The sequence below is a fragment of the Mustela putorius genome, unplaced genomic scaffold (genome assembly GCF_011764305.1).
Source record: "Mustela putorius furo isolate JIRA1106 unplaced genomic scaffold, ASM1176430v1.1 tig00000174_pilon_pilon_pilon, whole genome shotgun sequence".
Taxonomy (NCBI): domain Eukaryota; kingdom Metazoa; phylum Chordata; class Mammalia; order Carnivora; family Mustelidae; genus Mustela; species Mustela putorius.
In genome coordinates this window covers 22,286,076-22,309,005 of record NW_025421304.1, presented here as the reverse complement: position 1 = coordinate 22,309,005, position 22,930 = coordinate 22,286,076, and positions in this window count along the sequence as shown.

Below are 22,930 nucleotides of genomic sequence, written 5' to 3'. Positions count from 1 at the left end.
GCTCTGAAGTTGACTGGATCTGAGGAGGTCATTCAACTCCAACAAAAGTCATTACTGAGTGACCTGTACAAACCAAAATGCAAATGTATCCACTCAGTTTTTATTCAGGTAACCATTGTTGAGCATCCATCCTATCCTTTATAATGAAGCATACGATACTCTTCATATATGGCATATTTGCCCATCATCTAAATTTCACCTCGGGAAAAATACGTGCAAAGCAAAATTATCGAAGTTGCTTGGGGAGCGTACAATTTGCATGCAAAAATAGTTATACAATTTTAATGTTTAAAGAGCACAGGTTAGGATAACCCGAAGTTTTCATTCTCCTAAACAGTCACAGTTTTGCCCGGCAAACCCGTGACTGCTTTTGCGCTCCTTCTTTCTTGTTCATCTGCCATCTCCCCAAGGCAACTCCTCCATGTATCTTTTAGTCTAATCATGGTCTGAGTCAAAGACAAGTGAAATATGCCTTCAGTTTGACAATTTTGCCATAACATCCAATGATTAGGTTGTTCTATGTGTTTTTTTATGGAGTTTTTCTAGATGAAAGATGGACTGAAAAATGATGATAGTCCTGAGAAATTAATTTCTCTTCCATTCTGACAGCCTCTGTGCCTGGGCACTTGACTGGGTTTCTGCCTCTAACAGGAAGAATAGAGGCATTTGTATAACAATGTGGGCCTTTGAAATGCCTATTCCAGCTGCATTTCAGAGAAAGCTTGGCCCAGCTGTAGAATGTGAATGCCTCAATCAAAGCTACAGCTGGGGTCCTCTCAGGAAGAATGGAGTCTTTCTGGAAAAAGGAAGGCCAGAAGGAAGGTGCTCCATAGGACCAACAAATAGCCTTGCATTTTATTAAAAGGGAGGTCAAATAGCCAGGAATCTACCAAAAGTCACTGAAGAAAACATGTATTAAGGTACAGTTCATTTTCACATGAATTATAGAAACATTCTGTTAACAGCCAAGGAAATAACAGAAATTCCTATTGGCAATTGGCTTTGAAAGAAAGGGGAATTCTCATTTTTCATAAATTTATGTATTTATAGACAAAAATCAGTAGGTGCATTCATTTTGATGAAATTAGGATCTCTTCAGTAGTTTTAATCCCAGGTGTGTATATGTTTTTGCTTATGAGATAATAAAAACTAGATTCAAATCAGAATATAAAACAGGAATAAAATTTAGCCATGTAGGAAAGGAAAAAAAAAGTAATTAATGATGAAAAGATATGACAAAGTGTAGATTCAGAAATATATGCCAAATATTCATTTTCATTAAATATAAGAATGATGGGACTTCAAATGCCTTCACCTGAAAACCTGAATTTAAATACTAGCTTAATAACAAAATTTATTCTCAGTTGTGATGAGTACTGAGAGTGAGTTCTTTTCATCTGCAAACATGTAGGCATACATTTCCGAATTGCTATCCTGAGAGATGGGTCAGATTCATGATGTCATAGGTCAAGTGGCAAAAACTGAGTTGAGTGAACTAATTTTCTATTTTAATCAGCTAGAAAAGTGTTTCTCAAATTTAAGTGTGCATGGGATTATGTAAGAGTCTTGTTAAAACAGATTCTGATTTATCAAGCCTGAGGTAGGGCCTGAGTTACTACATTTCTAGCAAGTACCCAAGTGAGGCTGTTGGTGTTGATCCATAAACCATACTTAGAATTGTAAGGAACTAGAGGACTATGTTCTCCTTTAAATTATAATATAAAAATAAAATAATTTAACTTTTCAGAAATAAGTCTGTAAAATATTGGGAGAAGATATATGTAAAACTATCAACTTTATATACTTAGAAGAAAAGTTATTTTTAAAGACATAAATTAAGATGTATTGACATTGAATAAAGTCAAATTTGAAGTTAGTTTTTAATTTCCATTTACATTAGAATTTGTAGCTACTGAGGATTTTTTTTCTCTCCAAATTAAAAAAAAAATGTATCAACTTGTGTGTCAGTATATATATCCAATGTTCTTAAAATAACAAGCTAATCACATTAGTGTTGAGGAAGTTTTAGAATATAGGTGAGGTTCAGTCGGTTGGGGTCCAGCACTGATGACCAAGAACGAACTCTTGAGACATCTTTGGTGCAAAGTGGTGGTTTATTAAAGGACAGGGACAGGACCCATGGGCAGAAAGAGCTGCTGCCCCTGGGGTTGTGAGGCATGGTGAGTTATATAGATGGGGCTGGGGGAGGTAAGGAAAAAGGAGATTACAATAGAAGTTTCATATGCTAAAGAGGACCTACAAGAGATAGGATATCAGAGGCCTTGCCATTTTTCCCTTCTTAGCAAAGTATTAACATTAAGATAGTTGGGAGATTCCTAAAGATGTCACATATGCCCCACCCGGGAGTGGGGGTGGGGGAAGGTTGCAGGGTGTCAGCCTTTTGCTCTGTCCTCAGCCAGCCTTCTGTTCCCTCATCAGTGTCACTGAGGGCTTTTATGTATTATTTATATATCTGAGGCTTTGTACAAGCCACACCCTTGCTCCTCTTCATTGTTGCATGGATCATACCTAAATTTTTAAATTTTTCAGAACTAAAATCAAGTAAAACTCCCCCTATATTCTCTGGGAGAGTCAGTATCATCTCTATTCTGCTCCTCTAATTCCCTGTGCATGGTTTAACTATTTCTCTAGTTACCTAGTTACCTCTATATTTTCTGTATCCCTGAATTCTTTTTACCCATTCCTTTTGACAAAGATTTTCTCATTGATCGAACTCTACTCAGGCATCCCTGAACTCTTTTCCAATTATGCCTAACTTTTTAACTCTGTGTGTATCCCCGCATTGTTCAACTTTAGACAAATCCAGCAGTCACTTTAACCTCACCCCCTTACCCCCTCTCGACAACACTTTGATATCTGATCACTGTTAGTATATGATCAGGTTCCTTAATCTCCACCCCACTCCAGGTGATGTCTGATCACCCTGGCCTGTCTTCAGCAAGAATCCACTTATGTCAGTTTAGCCAGAATCCTCTCTCACCATCGATGTATCTTCTTAATAATCTTCCACTCACAGTCTCCCAGCCTGTTTTTTCACTGTAAATTCCCACTTGCCATGCTGCATTCAGAGTTGCATTTAATTCCTCTCTCCTCAAGACCTCATTGCAGTTGTCCCTACACCTATTGCCATGCCCTCCTTGAGTAATCTTCCTTACCATTTTCAGCTAGTGTCATAAATATATATTTTTTTCTTTAACATTCTTTCTGACTAGATAATAAACTTCTTATGGCAGACTATGTGGAAAGGTTAAGAAGAGGGGGGTCTGTTATCCTAGGTGTGCATTCTGTTTCTATACTGTCGTAATGTGTAGTCTTGAAAATGTATAATCTTGGACAATACTTGGTGATGTGGATGCTGGTACTGTAATTCTTTTGTGAATTCTGCAATTATGGGGAAGGGCACATAAGCTCAGGTCTTCACCACACAAAGCCACATACTCACTAATCAATGAGAAGATAGAATAGAGGAAAACATGAAAAATATTTCTTTACGGTTCCTCTCTAATGGTATGCCATGCCAGTTTTACCTTCACTGTAGGCCAGAAGTCTTTTCTGGCGTATTTAGACCATTTACATTTAATTTAAATATTACTGTCTTAGGCTTAAGTATGCTTCTTTTTTGGTTTTATTTGTTCTCTTGTTTTTTTTTTTTCCTCTTTTTTCTTGCCTTTCTATAGATCACCAAAACACTTTTTTTTAAATGTGTTTCTATTTTTCTATAATGTTTATGAGTTTATCTCTTTGTATAGCCTTTTTAGTGGTTATTGAAGGTTGTCTGTGTGTGTGTATATACATCTATATATGTACACATGCATTTATACACACATCTTATAAATATATATATATTATATGTGTATAATATATATAAGTATGCACACATGTACATAATTGTATCTATATATAAAATCTCAAGGCTACTGGAGTCATTTTACTACTTCAGATAACATGCAGAAAACTTACCTTGTTTACATTTCTTAATTCTCCAGTGTTTATAACATAATTATCTTGAATATTTTTTACATATATTTTAAACAACATCAGACAGTATTATAACTTTGTTTCCATCATCAGAAGTAATGTAGAAAACTCAAGAAGAGGATAATTTTGCTGCCTTAATAGAATTCTCAGCTAACAGCTCTTTCAGCATTTAAAAAAAAAAAAAAAAAAGTGCTATGCCATTTTCTTCTGGTATTCATTGTTTCTAATTTTAAATCTGTTGTCATTCAAATTGTTTTCCACCTAGGTATTTTTCTGCTTTCATGTTTTTTCTTCGTCTTTAGTATTAAAAAATTTGATTATGACATTCTTGGTATAGAGTTTTTGAAATATTTCCAGCTTGGAGTTTGTTCAGGTTCTTGAATCTAAGGTTTATGTTTATCAGAAAATTTCAGAAGTTTTCACACATTTCTTTGAGTATTTTTTTAAGTTTCATTCTGTTTCTTCTTTTTTTCTGGAAGTCTGATAACATGAATGTCAGATCTTTTGCTGTATTATTACTGGGCCCTAAATCTCTGCTCATTCTTTTTTCTTTTCTTTTTAATTGATTTCTCTTTGTTCTTTCAGATTAGTTGTTTTCTCTTCCAATTCACCAAATCTTTCCTCTGCCCCCTTAATTCTGCTGTTGAGCTTATTCATTGTGTTTTTAAATTTTTATTGGTATTTTTTTCAGTTATAGAATTTCCACTTAATTCTTCTATATACTTTGTAGATTTTTGTTTGCTAGATAGTTTTAATATTCTGTTCTCATTGGCATCGACCTCTAGAGATTATCTATCTCACTTAAATTGAGACTTTTTCAGCTCTTTGGATAATGAATGTTTTTCTATTGAAACACATTCATTTCTGGGCTATTAAATTATCATACTCTGAATCTCATTTAAGCCTTACCTTTCAGCTGGTTTTTGTCTGATGGCATTATGGCATGGGAAGAAGGTGCATGCCAGGTAGATATAGAAGTCTGGGTTCCCTCCTCAGCCTCTCTTGGTACCACAGGAAGGACGTGATTCCATGTACTTATGTTAAGTGTCAGGCAAAAATATTGACCATACTTAAGTCATATGCATAACACTGGGGTGAGGTGACTGGCAGCTCCAAATAGACAACATGGAATTTGGGAGAGATGGCTATCACCTGGAAGGGATCCTGGGAGTATAAATACACTATTCTCTAATGTCATCAAACTTAAAAAAAATCCTGGATATATCCTGGAAAGTAGAGTCTTACATGATAGTGGATACAGGGTATGATTATTCCTTTTTTGTGTCCTGACCATTCTTTTATTGTCCAACAGAAATCTTTCCAGTTTATCTTTCTCTAAAAACAATGGGTTGCTTTCTTTTAGGCCCATGATTCTCATTTATTGCACTTATCAGCTCCTCTATGCAAACACTTGGAAGAAATATTAAAAGAAGAGTGCATGTGTGGCAGTGGGTATGTACATGTGTCTCTGTGTATGAATGTGCAAATGCAAACACACGTACACTCATGTTCAGGATAAGCACAGTTATGGAAGTTGATGTGATGAGCACATATTATGTCAAATATATTTTAAGTGCTATACCCAACTAATTTTCTACGTACCTTTTGTGACACATAGATTTCAGTTGGCTTCTGATCTTTTAAAGAAATCCTGCCCCTGGCCCTAAAATGGCCTATGTAGTCACCTTTCCCAAATCCTTACCCCTTTCAAACTTTAAAACAGATTACAATAACCCAATTAAATTGATAATAAACTAAATATATTTCATCATTTCGTCTATCTGAAAGTTTAGTGGCCTGCACCTTTTATTTTAGTTATTTGATAATAGCTTATTTCAATATTTTTTACATAACTAGGCTTTATAAGTAGAGTCTCCTCTAAAATCAACTATTTAAGGCCAATTCAGATTTAACCCACATTCCAAAAGGCCTTACAGATGTAAGATATCAGTGTTTTCACATAGGGAAACAATTATTGTCCTGTCTTACAACATCCTTAAAACTATGTACATTAGGTGGTGCCTGAGTGGCTCAGTGGGTTAAGCTGCTGCCTTCGGCTCAGGTCATGATCTCAGGGTCCTGGGATCGAGTCCTGCATGGGGTTCTCTGCTCAGCAGGGAGCCTGCTTCTCTCTCTCTCTCTCTCTCTCTCTGCCTGCCTCTCTGTCTATTTGTGATCTCTTTCTGTCAAATAAATAAATAAAATCTTTAAAAAACAAACAAACAACAACAAAAAAACTATGTACATTACCCTCTTGTTTAGTTTCTTCTTTATTTACGCCTCTTTCAAACCATTAACAAAAACTGTTGACCCTGTTTTGACAACTTACTTGTATCAACTGTTTTCTTCCCTCACTGTAGCTAATGCCACAGTTTACTTAACTCAAACACATATAAGATCTTGAGAGTTTTTCCCCTTGGAGAGAGTTAGCTTTTCAGTTAGTTAGTGGAAAGCCACAAAAGACCATCGTTCTCTTGATCTCATCAAGGGGAAAGAATAGATAAATAAACAATCATACTTTTTACAAAGCTATCTAAGAAGAGTGGATTCAAAGAATTCTTAATGGAATAAATTCCAGGGAGGGAAGGGCCATTCATAGACCTTTGCAATAAGAATTGCTAAAGTAAGAACTTTACTTGAAAAGAAACTGATGTTAGATATAAACTCAATTTCCCCAGGAAAGAATGAGGAGGAATGGACATTTAACATATGTGAATAAATATAAAAGATTATGTCTTTTTCTTTTCTTTTTTGCTTTAAGGAAAAGTAGTTGGTTGATGAAAAATAAATGCAATGTATTTTGGAGTTAATAATATATATAAAATAGGTATAGATGAGTAATACTAGCATAAAGGACATGTAAGAACACCATAAGTTTCTTCATACATGAAATAATAGAGTTTGACTTACATTATACTGTGATAACCTAGGGGAGTAACATTGTGTAATCCCTACAGCAAAGCACTAAAAACAACAGCTAAAGAAATTTTTAAAAAGAAAAGATTTACATCTAAAAAGTCAAAATTGGAGAGAAATTGGAAAAATAAGAAAAATGTCAAATGTTGGCTATTTTATCAACAATAGAAACTCATGCGTTTTTGCTGGGAATATAAAGCAATACGGTGACTTAGAAAACTATCAATTTCTTATGAAGTCAAACATACCCTTACACTATGGCCTACCATTCTGCATCCAAGAATTGAACACATTTGTCCAAAAGATCTTCACATGGATGTTCATAAAAACCTTAGCTCAGGGGCGCCTGGGTGGCTGAGTGGGTTAAAGCCTCTGCCTTCCTCTCCGGTCATGATTCCTGGGATCGAGCCCCACATCAGGCTCTCTGCTCAGTGGGGAGCCTGCTTCCCTTCCTCTCCCTCTGCCTGCCTCTCTGCCTGCTTGTGACCTCTGTCTTTCACATAAATAAGTGAAATCCTTTAAAAAACAACAAAAAACCCCCAAAACAAAACAAAACAAAACAAACCCATAGCTCAAAATTAGAACAATCCCAACTTCTCATCAACAATATTTTAAAAGTTGTGATTTTTTTTTTTAATTTAAGGGACTACTTTTCAATAATAAAAATAAACTCAGATAAATCCAGATAAATCTGGAAACATTACCTTGGCCAAGAGAAGCTAGACACAAATGTATACCTTTTGAATGATTCCTTTGTATTTTAACAGCACACAAAATTAATCTAGGCTTATTTATGTCTATAGGAACCCAAAGAGTGGTTGCCTCCTAGCAGGAGTGGCAGGAGGGGTATGAATTGAAAAGAAATAGATGTAAAGGAGTATTCTTGGATGGTATAAATGTTTTACGTATTTATATCCTAATTTGGGGTTTAATTACATGGGTATACATCTATCAAACTTATATCTAACTGTACACTTAAGATTTATTTGTTTTTGTTATGTGTAGATTATAATTCTTTATATAGAATATATAGAGGATTCATATGTATTTATATATCTTGTATTAAGTAGCTAAAAATAAGAAACCTTTCCCTGACTTTCAGACTCATCTCAATCCACTCCCTCCTTTCATTACTGTAATCTAGCCTCACTCTTTCAAGACGTTCATATATGCTAGTCTTTCTTTTAGATGCTCTTAGGGCAACTGTTCGCATTGCTGGTTCTTTCTCATTCTTTAACCTTCAGATTAATTTTCACCACTCTCTAGCGTTCTTTTCTAATCACCCAGAAGAAAGTAACTTCATGGAATTCTGTATGAATTCTTCAAGGAATCCATCACATTTTGAAATTTTATATATATTTTATATATATATATATATGAACACATGTGCACATATTGCTTAATTTTTTCATATTGCTTAATTTTTAATTTAGTTCTGCAGTGATCATGTCTGTTTTGTTCTCCATCATAGAGCATACTCCCTGCAGTGCTTGTCACCTCAGAAAGATTCAGACAAGCATTAAGAGCCGAGAGGACTGCACTTGTGGACTTAGAATGACTTACTTCAAGCTACAGGCAGTGGATACATACTCCCTAATATTTTAGATCTCCTGGCGAGGATGTTGGATGTAGATTCTTTCTAAATTGAGAACTTTGGATGACACAGGTGTGTGTGTCCTTTCACCTACACCGAGGAATGAAGTTGTATGAAAAACGAAGTTGTATGTCCATATAAAGTTCTGTGTAGAAATATTCATACCAACTTTATTCACAATAGGTCCAAACTGGAGGAAACAAACAAATAAACAAACAAAAACAAAAAACAGAAGGCCATGAACAGGTACATGAATAAATCACGAAACAGCCGTACAGTGGAATACTATTCAACCACAAGGAAGCTAATGAGTCATTTTCAAATGATTTTATTTTTAAGTAATCTCTACTCCCAAGTGGGGCTCAAACTCACAACCCTTGGATCAAGAGTCACATGCTTTACTGACTGAGCCAGCCAGGTGCCCCAAAGCAAATACGCTTTTAATAGACTAAAGAAAATGAATGAATCTTGGGGCACCTGGGTGGCTCAGATGGTTAAGCATCTGCCTTCGGCTCAGGTCATGATCCTGGGGTCCTGGGATTGGGTCCCATATCAGGCTCCATGTTCTGTAGGAAGCTGGGTTCTCCCTCTGCCTCTCTCTCTTTCATGAATAAGTAGGTAAAATCTTAAGAAAAAAAAAAAAGTAAATTAATGAATCTCAAAGAATATTATGCTAAACAAAATAAGTCAAATACAATAGAAAACGTTGTGCAAGGTACCATTTATATTAAGCTTTAAAAAAGACCAATCTGGGCGCCTGGCTCAGTTGGTTAAGCGACTGCCTTCAGCTCAGGTCATGATCCCGGAGTCCCGGGATTGAGTCCCACATCGGGCTCCCAGCTCCATGGGGAGTCTGCTTGTCCCTCTGACCTTCTCCCCTCTCATGCTCTCTCTCTCTCACTCACTCTCTCAAATAAATAAATAAAAACCTTAAAAAAAAAAAAGACCAATCTTATTTGAAGTGAAAAGAAAAAAAATCAGTGATTGTTTGGGTCAGGGATGGGTGGTATTGATGTGGAAGGGTACAAGGGACACTGATGTAGTGATGGTAATGTCCTATAGCATGGTTTTTATAGTTACACAATGTATACTTACATCAAGACTCCTAGCACTCTTACTATACTTAAATTGGATACATTTTTATTATATGTAAATTATACCTTATTAGAGTTGATTTTTTTTTTAAATGAAAAGATTGGACTTTATGATCTCTAGATGGCTTTCAGCTCCATCATTTGGTTCTATTACACACAGCAATAATGTGTGAGAAAGCATTTAAAGAGCTTAGAAAATTCTGAATACATATTAAAGATAATTATTAGCAATCATGGTGGTATTCATTCAGTAGTTTTGAAATGAATGTATTTATTAAAGGGAACAAAACATACTTTTACGAAGTTCAAGCCTCTGTTTAACTTTGGACAAATTAAGAAGAAAGGTATATTTGCATATTTGTGACAGAGTGTGAGAATTTGTGAATGTTCTTATTTGTTTTGGCAGACCCTGGGAATCTGGGGTATTGATAAGATGTACAACATTGGTGACTTTATGTAAATATGAATTAATCAGAATCATCTTTTGCAATTTCTCTTAACATACAAATCATTTTCCTAATTAGATAAGAAAAGTGTTTGACAAACTGTATTTAGGGTTTCATAAAACTTACAGTGTTTGAAGAACAGATCAAGATGTTTGATGAAAATAAAAAGCAGCTGGATTTGCCCTTCCCTGCCACACACATGGAGTTTGTTGAGAATAGCTCATAAATCCTTACTTGCTCACTGGTTCTGAAAACAGATGGCTCTTGGAGGCCATACTGATGGCCAAGAGCTCATCGCATCTTCCGCTCTTCATTTAAATGAATGGTGCAGTGGTATTTCTATCCCAAAAAGGTGCAAATTAAAATGGAAAGACTTTTTTTTCAATTGAATCTTGATGAGAATCAGAGCATCACCCAGACTCTAAGATTTCCAATTCCTCCATTGGAGACACTTGATTTTAATCTCCAATTTTAAATTCTTAGTCTGAAACTAGACATGTTGGCCCCCATCTGTCATCTGACCTTCCAAACATCCATCACCAACCATATCACAGATGCTAGAGAAAAAAAATCAGAGAGGAACTAGCTCTATTGAGTGCAAGATCATTTATATGCATTATTACATCTTTTTTTACATAAAGATGGAAATGCTTTGGCAATCGTGAGTATATGCAGGCTTTAAGATAAGTTTCAAATTAATTTAAAACTAGTTCTGAAAATTTACTTTGCTTTAAAAATAACCAAGACAATCTGGCTAAATAGAATGTAAATGGACTGTGGAATCTGACTGACCTAGGTTCAATTCATGATTCTACTCTTACTACTTTGTTTTTAACTATGGGGAAAGCCCTTACCTTTTGAAACATCAACTTTTTTATCTTTATAGTGGGGACAATAGTATATTTCTTAGTATTATAAAAATTTAATGAGCAGGCTTCTATGCAAATGCATAAAATGAACCTGGCACATAACTAGCATTTATTAATACTTTGTATACTATTGTTTAAGAGCTTGGCACTAATCCAATCAACTAGCAAAGGAGCAAGTTATCATATTAAGAAGTGATTTGAAATCCTGGTTAGGTTGGCTATTTTTAGCAATTCATAGAGGAAAAAAGAGTATGATTTGAGAAGTTCTGTGTGACCAAAGTCTTGGGTTCAAGAGGCAGGTTGATGGGTATTGATTCTAAAATGATAATGGAAGAGCTCTGGGTACCACATTAAGATTTAGACTTTATGTATAATGAGATCCATAGTATTAATTTTCACAATGTGAAAATTAAAGTGTTCAGTAAAGTGAATTATATAGAGAAGATATTATTCTGTTGGGCAGATGTTATCAAAACCAAACATATACAGTCACTTATATCTCTAATGTAGATTGAGGATAATAAACCTACAGAGTCTCTTACCATTAATTCCAGGTTTGGTGTAATCCAAATGTTTTTCTAAAATTCAGTGGTTAATAACATTAACTTTGAAATTGGATACACGGGTTCAAAATTGAGCAGTCAAGTAGTATATAAACTTGAAGTTGCTTGTCCCATTAAGCTTTTTTTAGTCATTATTTTATTTATTTATTTGTTTGTTTGTTTATTTGACAAACAGAGATCAGAAGTAGGCAGAGAAGCAGGCAGAGAGAGAGGGGGAGGCAGGTTCCCTGCCAAGCAGAGAGCCCAATGTGGGGCTCGATCCCAGAATCCTGGGATCATGACCTGAGCCGAAGGCAGAGGCTTTAACCCACTGGGCCACCCAAGCGTCCCTAGTCATTATTTTTGTATCTACCTCCTATCAACCAATGTGAATTTTAACTGTTCAGTAAAGTGATAGAACCAAGCAATCTCTCTCTCCTTTTTTTTTTTTTTTTGTAACCACTTTGCAAAGTATCATTCTCTTGAAAAGTGATTTTTGAAAGCAGCCTTTGAATCTGATAACTTGAATTCAAATGTTATAACTTAGACTTGGTCAAGCTAGCTCATTCAAGCCTTAGCCTCTTTCCTTTTAAAAACAGGGAAGGATAACACCATTTTTCACTGGAGAGTTGAATTAATGAAATGAGCAATTGCATAGAAAATGGTGGTCACTGTGCCTGGCAAGGGGAGTACATGTTCATTTCCCATGATGCCATCCTTCCCTCTTTCTAAAGAATCATGTACTGTGTCTGTTATGCAATGTTCTGTTAAAGGCAGTCTCTTAGCAGATGTTGTTCTTCAGTCTGGAATCCTCTTAATTGCGTGCTTTGCTTGTTTGAGTCAATTCCTAATTCTTCAAATTTCTGTTCAAAAATAACTAGTTTCATAAGAAATACTGTCTGAGAACAAAGAAGTAACTCAGGTCTCTGTACTCCCCTGTCTCATGTCTCATAACTTGTTTGTAACTTCTAGTGGGGCAATTATTATGCTCACTGTTGTCTTCCTATATCCTCGATGCCTAGGAATAGTGCCTGGTCTATGGAAACAATGCAGTTTTATTGATTAGATATATAAATATAAAGAAAAGAGTCCAAATATCACATTATACACTCTAAATATATTACTTTTGTATTTGTTAATTGTATCTCCTTAAAGCTCAAAAAAAAAGGGGGGGGAAAGTAACTACTGATAAAGCAATTAAAAATTAAAAATAATAGGCAGGCAAAAAGGCAATGAGAAATTGATGTGAGGCTTTGAAAGATTTAGTGGCGCTATAGCTTAGCACCATAGCCTAGAGAAGCTGTTAGTTTCTCTAATACACAGTTTAATTATTTTATATGTGTGATATATGATATTAAAATTGGAGGCACTCTGATCTTTACCTCCATCAACTGATAATGGTTGATTCATCCATCCATCTATGTATTCAGCTAACAAACCTCCTGTTCCTGTAAATGTGCCTGGCGCTGGAATTAACTTTAGAGCAAGATGAGAAGAAGTTAGTTTTATTTTGTTTTTTGTTTGTTTTGTTACATTTCATTTTGAAAGAGGAGATGAAGTGTTAACCTATCTAATGATCACGATACCCTAGAATACCCCAGACTGTGCCGTGGAAATAGTATGAGTGGTAGAAGTAAATGAAAAAATTTCTCCATGCTTATTTGCTATTTTTTTTTTAATTCTTGAATTTTATCTTAAAAACTATGATATGCTGTGAAGTGTGTAAACCTGGTGATTCACAGACCTGTACCACTGGGGATAAAAATACATGTTTATAAAAAATAAAAAATTATATTAAAAAAAAAAACTATGATAGTTTGATGCTTGCCACTTTCATAAAAATATCAATACAGGTTTTAGTGTAGAATATTGTTGATTAAGTTATCATCAACAAAGTTTTGTGCTCAGATAGTGAAATGCTTTTTTTGTCCCTGTTTCTTCAAGTTCTCTGAGGAGACATGACCGACAGTGTCCACATTCTGAGAAGAGAGGTTCATGTTGTACTGTAACTATCAAACCCTTAGCTCATGATTTTGTGTGCTTCTTTATACAGCTTCAGTAGATTTTAATTTACATTTAATTTAGTTTAGTTTGCCAAGCAGTAATTGGGCCCTGGTGTTAACCAGGCACTATTTTGTTGGGGGAGACAGTAAAATGAAAGGAACATAGTTCTTGCTCTAAATGAGTTTACAGCACAATAGTGGAGATAAATATAGACACAAATAAATTATCTGAGCTGATCTCTGCTGTTTCACAGAAATGCCAAATATGTCAAACATGAGAACACTAGCACATATGTTCTTTTTTTTCTCATGGTTTGTAAGGTTCCACAAATATTTAGAAGATACAATTAAAAAAATAACATGCAAATTAATAAAGCAAACTATTCATATATGGGAAAGTTCTAAAGTCCAAAACTCAGTATCTTCCCAAACTATAATTTTTATTCATTTATTTTATTTCTTTTCATTTTAAACATTCTGCCTTTACGACTTCCCTTGTGTTTTATATCACTTAAGGATTACTTATTCCTAACTGGTTTTCATGTGTATGTGCTTTTGAAAATATAGGTCAGGGAAATTGTCTTTAATCTGTTTCCAAATAATAAAGTATCAAAAATAAGAATTCTGATCTTAACAGGGTATTTGTAGTGTCAGAAGCTGACTGCCTGACATGATGATTTTATAATGTATTCCAAAACACAGTTTATCATCCTTCTTTGCAATACACGTTTCCTGTTACATCAGTCAGGAATTGCCATGTAACAAGCCTCTCCAAATATTCAGTGGCATGTACCTTTTTTCCCTCATGAATCTTGGAGTTCAGCTGAAACAGCCACAGGACACCGAAATTTTCCTAGTCTCACTTACATTTCCGCACCTCTGTTAAGCTGCTCATGCATCTGTGGGCTGACTAATTGCTCTGCTTCGCACGTCTGTCATTTTCTTTTTCAGATCACCAGGTCAGTCTTTGGTATGTTCTTATGGTGGTGGCTCTGTCCTCAAAGGAAGAGCAAGAGCTAAGATGGGACCCTTTCAAGCCTTTGCTATGTCACATCAATTAACATCTCATTGGCCAAAGCATATCACAAGGCCGAGCCCAGAGCCAGACTGGACAGCAAAGTGATAAAGTTACTGCATATAAGTAGTGAAAAACTGGGATACTTTTACAACCTGCCATACTTTTTCTCCCAGGAAACTCATTGACAGACAATTTCAGGTGAGCACAGTCCTGAAATAATACCGTGTATCTTACTATGTGTAAAATTGAATAAAATAATACAGTGGAAAGTGAATAAAATAATGTATTTTAGACTTAAGAGAGTCTCACATTATTAACATATCTTTCTTCTCACTTTATAGAGAAGTTACCCACTGAGGTTATACTTTGCTAAGTATTATAGAAGGATGGGCAAGTCTAAAACCAGAAATGTGTTTGATGATGAATCATGTATCCATTCATTCATTCTTTCATTCAACTGTAATTATCCACTTTTTTCTCAACACCAGTGTTAGAACCTTCTAATTCCACTTTCATAAAAAGGCAGAAACATAAGCAAAATTAAGCACAAACAAAAAAATCTTTTCAAAGGTGACTCAGTGCATTTATTATTGAAGAACTATGACTTCTAAGATGCATTGAACAAGGAATGAAATATCTCTTGTACTTTACTATTTTGGCCTAAATGCTTTTGGTGCTCATCCGGATCTTGAAATTGGTCCCATATCTAGGCTAACTGACTTTCCCTCTCTTCCCCTTTTCCAGTTCTTCCCATACAAGGGTGTATTGTTTCTCCATCCTTATTCCAGAAGTTCTGCTAAGGTGCTGGGGAATAAAGAACATAATCCCCCGCTCTTTGGAGCTTATATTCCAGTGGGTAGGAATGATAAAAATAATAAATAACTAATTGTAAATCGTAAATAATCTACACAGGAAAAAAAGAAAGAGCATGGATGTAGAAAAGAACTACTGTGGAAAGGTACACTTTTGAGGTGGTAGTTAATCTCACAAATAGGAAAAAAGAAAGGACCAGAATGTGGAGTGGAGTAGAACGGCCATTCTGGGAGAAAGAAATGTCAGGCACAAAGACTCTGTGCAAGGAAGGGCATGACCTGTTTAAGGAACAAGAAGAAGACAAACATGGCTAGACTCTAATGAATAAGCAGAATATAGAGCTTCTGTGTGACACAAGATGACTTTTTCTTTATTTATTCATTGATATTTAAGGACTCTCTAAACCCAACATGGAGTTTGAACTCACAACCCCAAGATCAAGAGTCGTATGCTCTTCCAACTAAGCCAGCCAGGCACTCCATGACTTATTTTTTTAATTGAAATATAGTTGACATAAATATCATATTAATTTCACATGTACAGCATAGTGATTTGATAATTATATACATTTAGAATGCTCAGCAAGATAAGTGTAGTTATCATCTGTCACTTACTTACATGCAAAATTATTGCAGTATTGACTCTGTCCCTATGCTATACTTTTCAACCCTGTCACTTATTTATTTTATAACTGGACGTTTGTACCTATTAAACCTCTTCACCTGTTTTGCCCTTTCTCCCACCCCCTCTCCTCTGGCAACCACAGTTTGTTCTACTGTATTTATATTTCTGTTTCGTTTGTCCATTTGTTTGTTTTGCTTTTTAGATTCCTCAAATAAGTGAAACCATATGGTATTTGTCCTTTTCTGTCTGACTTATTTCACTTAGCATAATACCTTCTAGGCCTGTCTTCTTGTTGCAGATAGAAAGATATCATTTCTTTAAATGGATAATATTACTGTGTGTGTGTGTGTGTGTGTTGCCATGTACACATAGGCATGAATCATGTCACATATTCTTATCTATTCATCTATTGATGGACACTTAGTTTGCTTCCATTTCTTGGCTTTTGTCAAATAATGCTGCAGTGACCATGGGGGCACATATATTTTTTCATATTAGTTTTTTTGTTTTCTTCAGGTAAATAACTACCCAGAAGTGGAATTACTGGGTCATATGGTATTTCTGTTTTTAATTTTTTGAGGAAGCTCCATACTCTTCTCCACTGGCTACACCAGTTTACATTCTTAACTGGACGGCCTAAGGTAACCCTTTCCTCCACATCCTCACCAACACTTACTTCTTGTCCTTTTTAGACTAGCCTTTCTGACTGGTGTGAGGTGATATCTTATTGGGATTTTCATTTGCATTTCTCTGATGACTAGTGAAGTGGGGAATCTTTTTGTCTCTTGGGCATCTGTATATCTTATTTGGAAAAATACCTATTCAGGTTCTCTGCCCATTTTTTTTTAAAGATTTTATATATTTGCCAGAAAGAGAGAGAGCACACAAGCAGGCAGAGAGGCAGGCAGAGGCAGTGGGAGAAGCAGGCTCCCTGCCAAGCAAGGATCCCAATGCAGGACTCGATCCCATGACCCTGGGATCATGACCTGAGCCGAAGGCAGTGGCTTAACCAACTGAGCCACCCAGGCATCTCCTCTCTGCCCATTTTTAATTTGATTATTTGTTGTTTTGGTGTTGAGTTGTATACATTTTTTTTATCTATTTTGGATATTAACCCCTTAAAAGGTATATCCTATGCAAGTATCATCTCCCATTCAGTAGATTATCTTTTTATTTTGTTGATGGTTTCATTTGCTATGCAAAACAAGATGACTTCTGACAGAGAGGTAGGGACCTATGCAAAACTTATTCACTTATTTGTGTCCAGGGCGTCTGAGCTTGTTTTTGTTTGTTTTGCTTTGTTTTTTTTTGTTTGTTTGTTTTGTTTTGTTTTTTACAGTCAAGAATCCAAGCTTTCCAGGAGAATAAGAACCTACTCATCTTACTTGCAATTACTTAGGTCTATTTTACTACTCCTTTATTCTCCACCGAAAGTAGGCTCTTAGCCACACCCTAAGTCACTCTTTATACTAAAGAGAACGCATATTATCTATTGCCATGTAACAAATTATCCTAAAGCTTAGTGACTTAAACAACAATATTTATTTATTTCCTCAATTAAATTCCTCAATTACAGTTCAGAATTCTTAACTATAGCCTAGTTGGGCATAGCTAGGCCAACTGATTTAAGGTTCTCACAGGTTGCACTCAAGGTGTGGATGAAGATGCAGTCATCTCAGTGTTCAAATGGGAAAGGATCTGTTTCCATGATTGTTGACATGGTTGATGGAGGAATCAGGGGCTGAGCCTAATGATTTTGATTTTTATAGGCTATTGGTTGGATATTGCTTTGTTACGTGGGCCTCTCCATAGAGCTGCTCACAATGTAACAGCAAACTACATCAGAACTAGCAAGACAGAGTGGGTGAACCAGATGGAAGACAAAATCTTTTATAACTTAATTTTGGAAGTGACAGCCTATCACTTTTGATATATTCTGTTTATTAAAAGCAAGCCACTAGATTTTTGCTTACATACAAAAAGAAAGTCTTACATAAGAACATGAATACCAGAAGGTAGGAATGACTGGGAGCCATTTTAGAAGCTGTCTACCATAGAAAATTTTTCAAGTGCTTCTAATATTAGATATCTGTCACAGTTTCTTTAAAATAAACTTAAACAAGTTACAAGGACTTTGAAATTAGAAAGACTATTAAGAATAACATGGACCGGGATTTTATTTGTGTTGAACACATATATAGCCACTCCAGAAGTCTAATACATTTTGGAAAATATATTTGCCATCTCTGGATATTCAGGTTTCAAGAGATTAATATTATAGAATAATAATCTGTGACACATAACATGTTAAATTTTCCCTGGAGTTCTAGATATCATAAAGTCACACATTGACAGAACTGGAAAGAAGCAAGATGTAATTTAGAAGAATGCTCATATTCCATATATGAGAAAAACAAATGGATATCCTTAGTAAGAATTTTAAAATCTGAGGCAGAACTCGTGCTAGATCCCAGGGCTCTGTAAATTCCAATGGCTTTTTGTTTCTGCCACATTATAACATTTTATAATGCTTTAAAGTTCAAAATGAACACTGAAATCCCACAGAATTTATTTTTTTGATGCATACCTATGAAAGAACCGCAAATATGTAACTTTAAATTCTATGAATAACAGACTATTTCATTTGCTAATGTTGTTATTCTGATAGTTTTGATAGAAATTACTTTCAGTCAGAACACATTCGCATTATTTATTCTAAGAAATGCATTAAAGTAAAATGAAAATTTGCAGACCCTCAAGCTGGAATAATGAACTAATTTGGTCTATGCATGAGAAAACTATGGCACAAATTCTCAAGGTTACTCTCAAATAGACTCCAATATTTTATCACTTAGACCAGCAGATTTCTACATGAGGGACTACTGAGAAATCTCAATAAAAACACAGGCATATACACAGACACATGTGCACACAGGTATGCAAATGTGTGCGTACATTTTTGGGGTAACAAAAAAATCACCATAATTCTAAACTGCTTTGTTCTAACAGAGATGTCATACCCAAATGAATAACTTTCATCACTTGGAAGAGATACTTGACATTCATTTCTCAAATGTTTAAAGCGGTGTTTGGATAGAGTAAAGACAAGGGAAGCAAGGTTATGTAAAACATACTAAGAAAATAATGCAAACATAGATTTATGTTAGCATGTCCATCCCAGGAACCACTCTCTAAAGCAAATTAATATGACTTTTGGTGAATGATGGTCATATTATACTTTAAAGCAGGGATGGATCTCCTTATCATCATTGAGCAATGGATTTGGAGTGACAATTCAATATATGGTGTTATATATTTTTTATAATTCAAAAATGGCTTTGAAATTTTTACTTTACCCTCTCTACCAGTTCCTGTCAGCTTCTATTACAACTGATGTCTAAAGTCCATATTAGATTTCTCAGTTAAAAAAAAATTTGTTACAACTAGTTTTGATGATGTCACCAGATATAAGACAAATACATACTCCCCACCCACCCCCTACTTACTTCTTAAGGTCAAATGCAAGAGTTTTGTCTTGATGTTTGATATTAATGGTGTATTTATTTTAAACCTTTAATTATCTCTTGATTTATACTCTTTTTTTTTTACCTTTTTTATTTTTATTAAAAAAAAAGAATCTTCTCAAGACTCCCAAACTTGGACACATCCAATTCTGGCCAAATTTAATAAACACTACAATGAGTTTTGGGGATAATATCTCTTCATCACTTTCCTATCATCTGTCAGTGGCTCCCATTGGCTAAATCTCACAGGAAGCCAAGGGCAAGAATATCCAGTCAATACAATCTAATAGGTCAGCCTCCCAGCATTCAAAGATGGGTGGGGAAGGGTAGAAGAGGGTCTGGAAAAAGGGGAAGTGTATGAAAAGTAGATGACTTCTAAAGGGAGCAAAATATTATCAATAATACCTAAAACAAACACACAAACCTCCTTGAATATTTTAGCTTTTTTTTTTTTTCATATATGCATTGCTTCTCTGAAACTCTATGTGTTAAGATTAACTATGTATCAGTCACTGCTTTCAGTACTGGGATACAAACATAAGCACAGTGATTAAGGTCCCTTTCATCCTGAAACTCATAGTCTCATGAGAAGCAAATTATAAAATATATAACCAAATAACTTTTATGGACAGTTAATTAAAATTATTATCAATGCCACAGAAGTAGAGTTCAGAAAAGTATGAAGATTTGTGGACAGGCTTGTCGATTTAAGAGTCTGTGACATTGCCTATGACAGGTTTCTTCAACATGACTTTATTTGAGAGAGAAATAATAATAGAATAAGAACATAAACACTGAGCCACAAGAGCATAGAACTTAAGTCCCATGGACGTGGATTGGAACACAGATTTTACTGCTTACTTGCTTTGTGACTTTTCCCCACCTTTTAACCTCATTTTTTTTTTATCTTCTCTAAAAGTGGGGAAATCCCTACACCAGAATTTGATTAAAAAAATATATGGAAAAAAAAGAATATATGAAATTATACATGATAAAAGTTCAGCACAATTGTTGTTATATAGTAAGTGCTTAATAAATGGTAGAAGAGAAGCAACCATTTAGTGTATTACCCAGAAAAGTCAATTGCATTGGAGTCTAGAGTAGATGGTCCTGGCCCAGGGCTAAAGGCAACTCCCAGAAGAAGGAATCAGATGGGGCACAGGAAATAAAATAGAAAAGAAATGCCTTTTCAGAGGTGAAGGCTTAAGAGAAACTCAAATCATTATCATTTTTCTGATTCATTGTGTGTAGAACGGAAAAGGGAACTGGAGTGAGAAAAACTTGATTTTAAATCTGCATTTATAGTTTATGCCTAAGTGAACGGGGGTTATCACGGACTTCTGTGAGCCTCAGTGTCCTCCAATGTAGGGCGTGGCCCATCTCACCTGGATGAATTATCCTGCTGGAACACTGAAGCTTCGAGCTGTGGTAGGGAGGGGGGAAGTGGCGTCTCTTCATGTTGAACTGTAAAAGTTAAGTGATTCCTGTGACTGTTAAACAAGGAGTCTGTTTCGCCTCCGCTAAAAAGGAAGGTAACCTTGGAGCAGCAGAAATGCAACAAAGTGCTCTGGTCCAGGAATATACCATCTGACTTTCATGGCTCTGCTCAGAGTCTGTGCTCTGTTTTCCTTCCTGCAACCCAAATCATCTTCCCAACTTTCTCTCAGCACACTGACTCCACCGACCATCATTTCAGATCTTCTTCTTCTTCTTCTTCTTCCTTCTTCCTTCTTCCTTCTTTCTTCTTTCTTCTTTCTTCTTTCTTCTTCTTCTTCTTCTTTCTTCTTTCTTCTTTCTTCTTCCTTGTCCCATGTGGCTGTGTGTTAGACTTGGTCTGACTGGTTTCTTCTTTCTTGGTGGCCCCAAAGGAAAATGTGTGTTGTTTGACTGCACTTTCCTCCTTTCTTTATGATAGTGGGAAAACCAGAATGACAAAAACACACTTGGTCAAGTTCATTATAAAATCTGAAATGTGGGGGCGCCTGGGTGGCTCAGTGGATTAAGCCGCTGCCTTCGGCTCAGGTCATGATCTCAGGATCCTGGGATCGAGTCCCGCGTCGGGCTCTCTGCTCAGCGGGGAGCCTGCTTCCCTCTCTCTCTCTCTCTGGCTGCCTCTCTGTCTACTTGTGATTTCTCTCTGTCAAATAAATCTTAAAAAAAAAAAATCTGAAATGTGACATGTCACATAGTACATAAATGCTTGGTTCCTTCTGAATTGTTACTAAGTCTGTACTCAGGATAGTCTCTTGTGATACTGTTCTCTGTTTTAATTTTGAAGTTGGTACCGATCCAACCCCTCTCATCACTTTGCTTTTCCCAAAATGAAAGCCTTATAAACCTACATTCATGTGTGCTCCTCCCATCTAGACGAAAGTGGAAGATGAAGAAAATTCAGATCACAAATAAAAAAATACGTGTTTTAAGGCCCTCAAGATTTTCTAAGTCTTATATTTGGCATTTTAGGAAAAAGGGATTCCATGGATTTTTGAAGTATTTAGGAAAAGAAAAATATCCTTGGCAATTTTATTGGTAAAGGTTTTTTTGTTGTTTTGTTTGGGTTTTGGATTTTGTTTATTCGTTTTTCCTTTGGTTTGCTGGTTGGTTTGTTTTTCCTTTACAGTTTGGAGTTGTGGCCATCAGCCTATAGTAATTTCCTTTATTTTTTTTATTTCTTTCTTCCTATCTTTTTTCCTTTCTTTTCAATTGTGATATAATTTGTACATAACATTATATTAGTTTCAGGTGTACAACACAGTGATTCAGTATTTGTATATGCCAATTATTTTTAAGATGCATTTAAAATTTTTAAAAATGAGCAGACTACGATATTTCCATAAGTGATGACAATATGTACACACACATACCGCATGTACACACACCCAGCACCCATGCACACACACCACATGTGTGTGAACACACACACATGCACATACAAATGAAAGACAAGAGAGAATCAAATAGATTAAAGATCAGAAAGACCTACATACCACAAGAAGGAAATACACATATGAAACACAGAGACACTTACTTCTTTTACTCAAGTATGACTGGCTACATTCATAAATTCTGTGGAGGAGATTGGAAGTTCATTTGAGAACCACGCAGTAGTATTTGGTAGCTGGCAGTGTATTATAATGTTGCGTGTCAAAAATAGAGAGAATGGGAACTTACAAATGCAGTTGCTCTCAACTTATCTTTCATTGGCTCATAACTCTAACCTGGACTTACTCTCCCCACAATTGTTCCCTCCAAAACTGTTAATTTCAAGGTTCTTGCTAGTGGGCAAATTTTAGCAGCTCCTTCAAAAATACTGATTTTGAAAGGCCTTTTTCTGTCTGAGTCTGCCACTGTTACAGAAGCACAGAGTAGGCACCTAGCTGATGTTAGTTGACTCCGGACCTGGTGAAGGAAAATACAGAAATCTACGTGGGAAATAAGAAAAATATATGTGTTTTTAGCTTTTGTCAACAGCTGTTCCCCTTCCATCT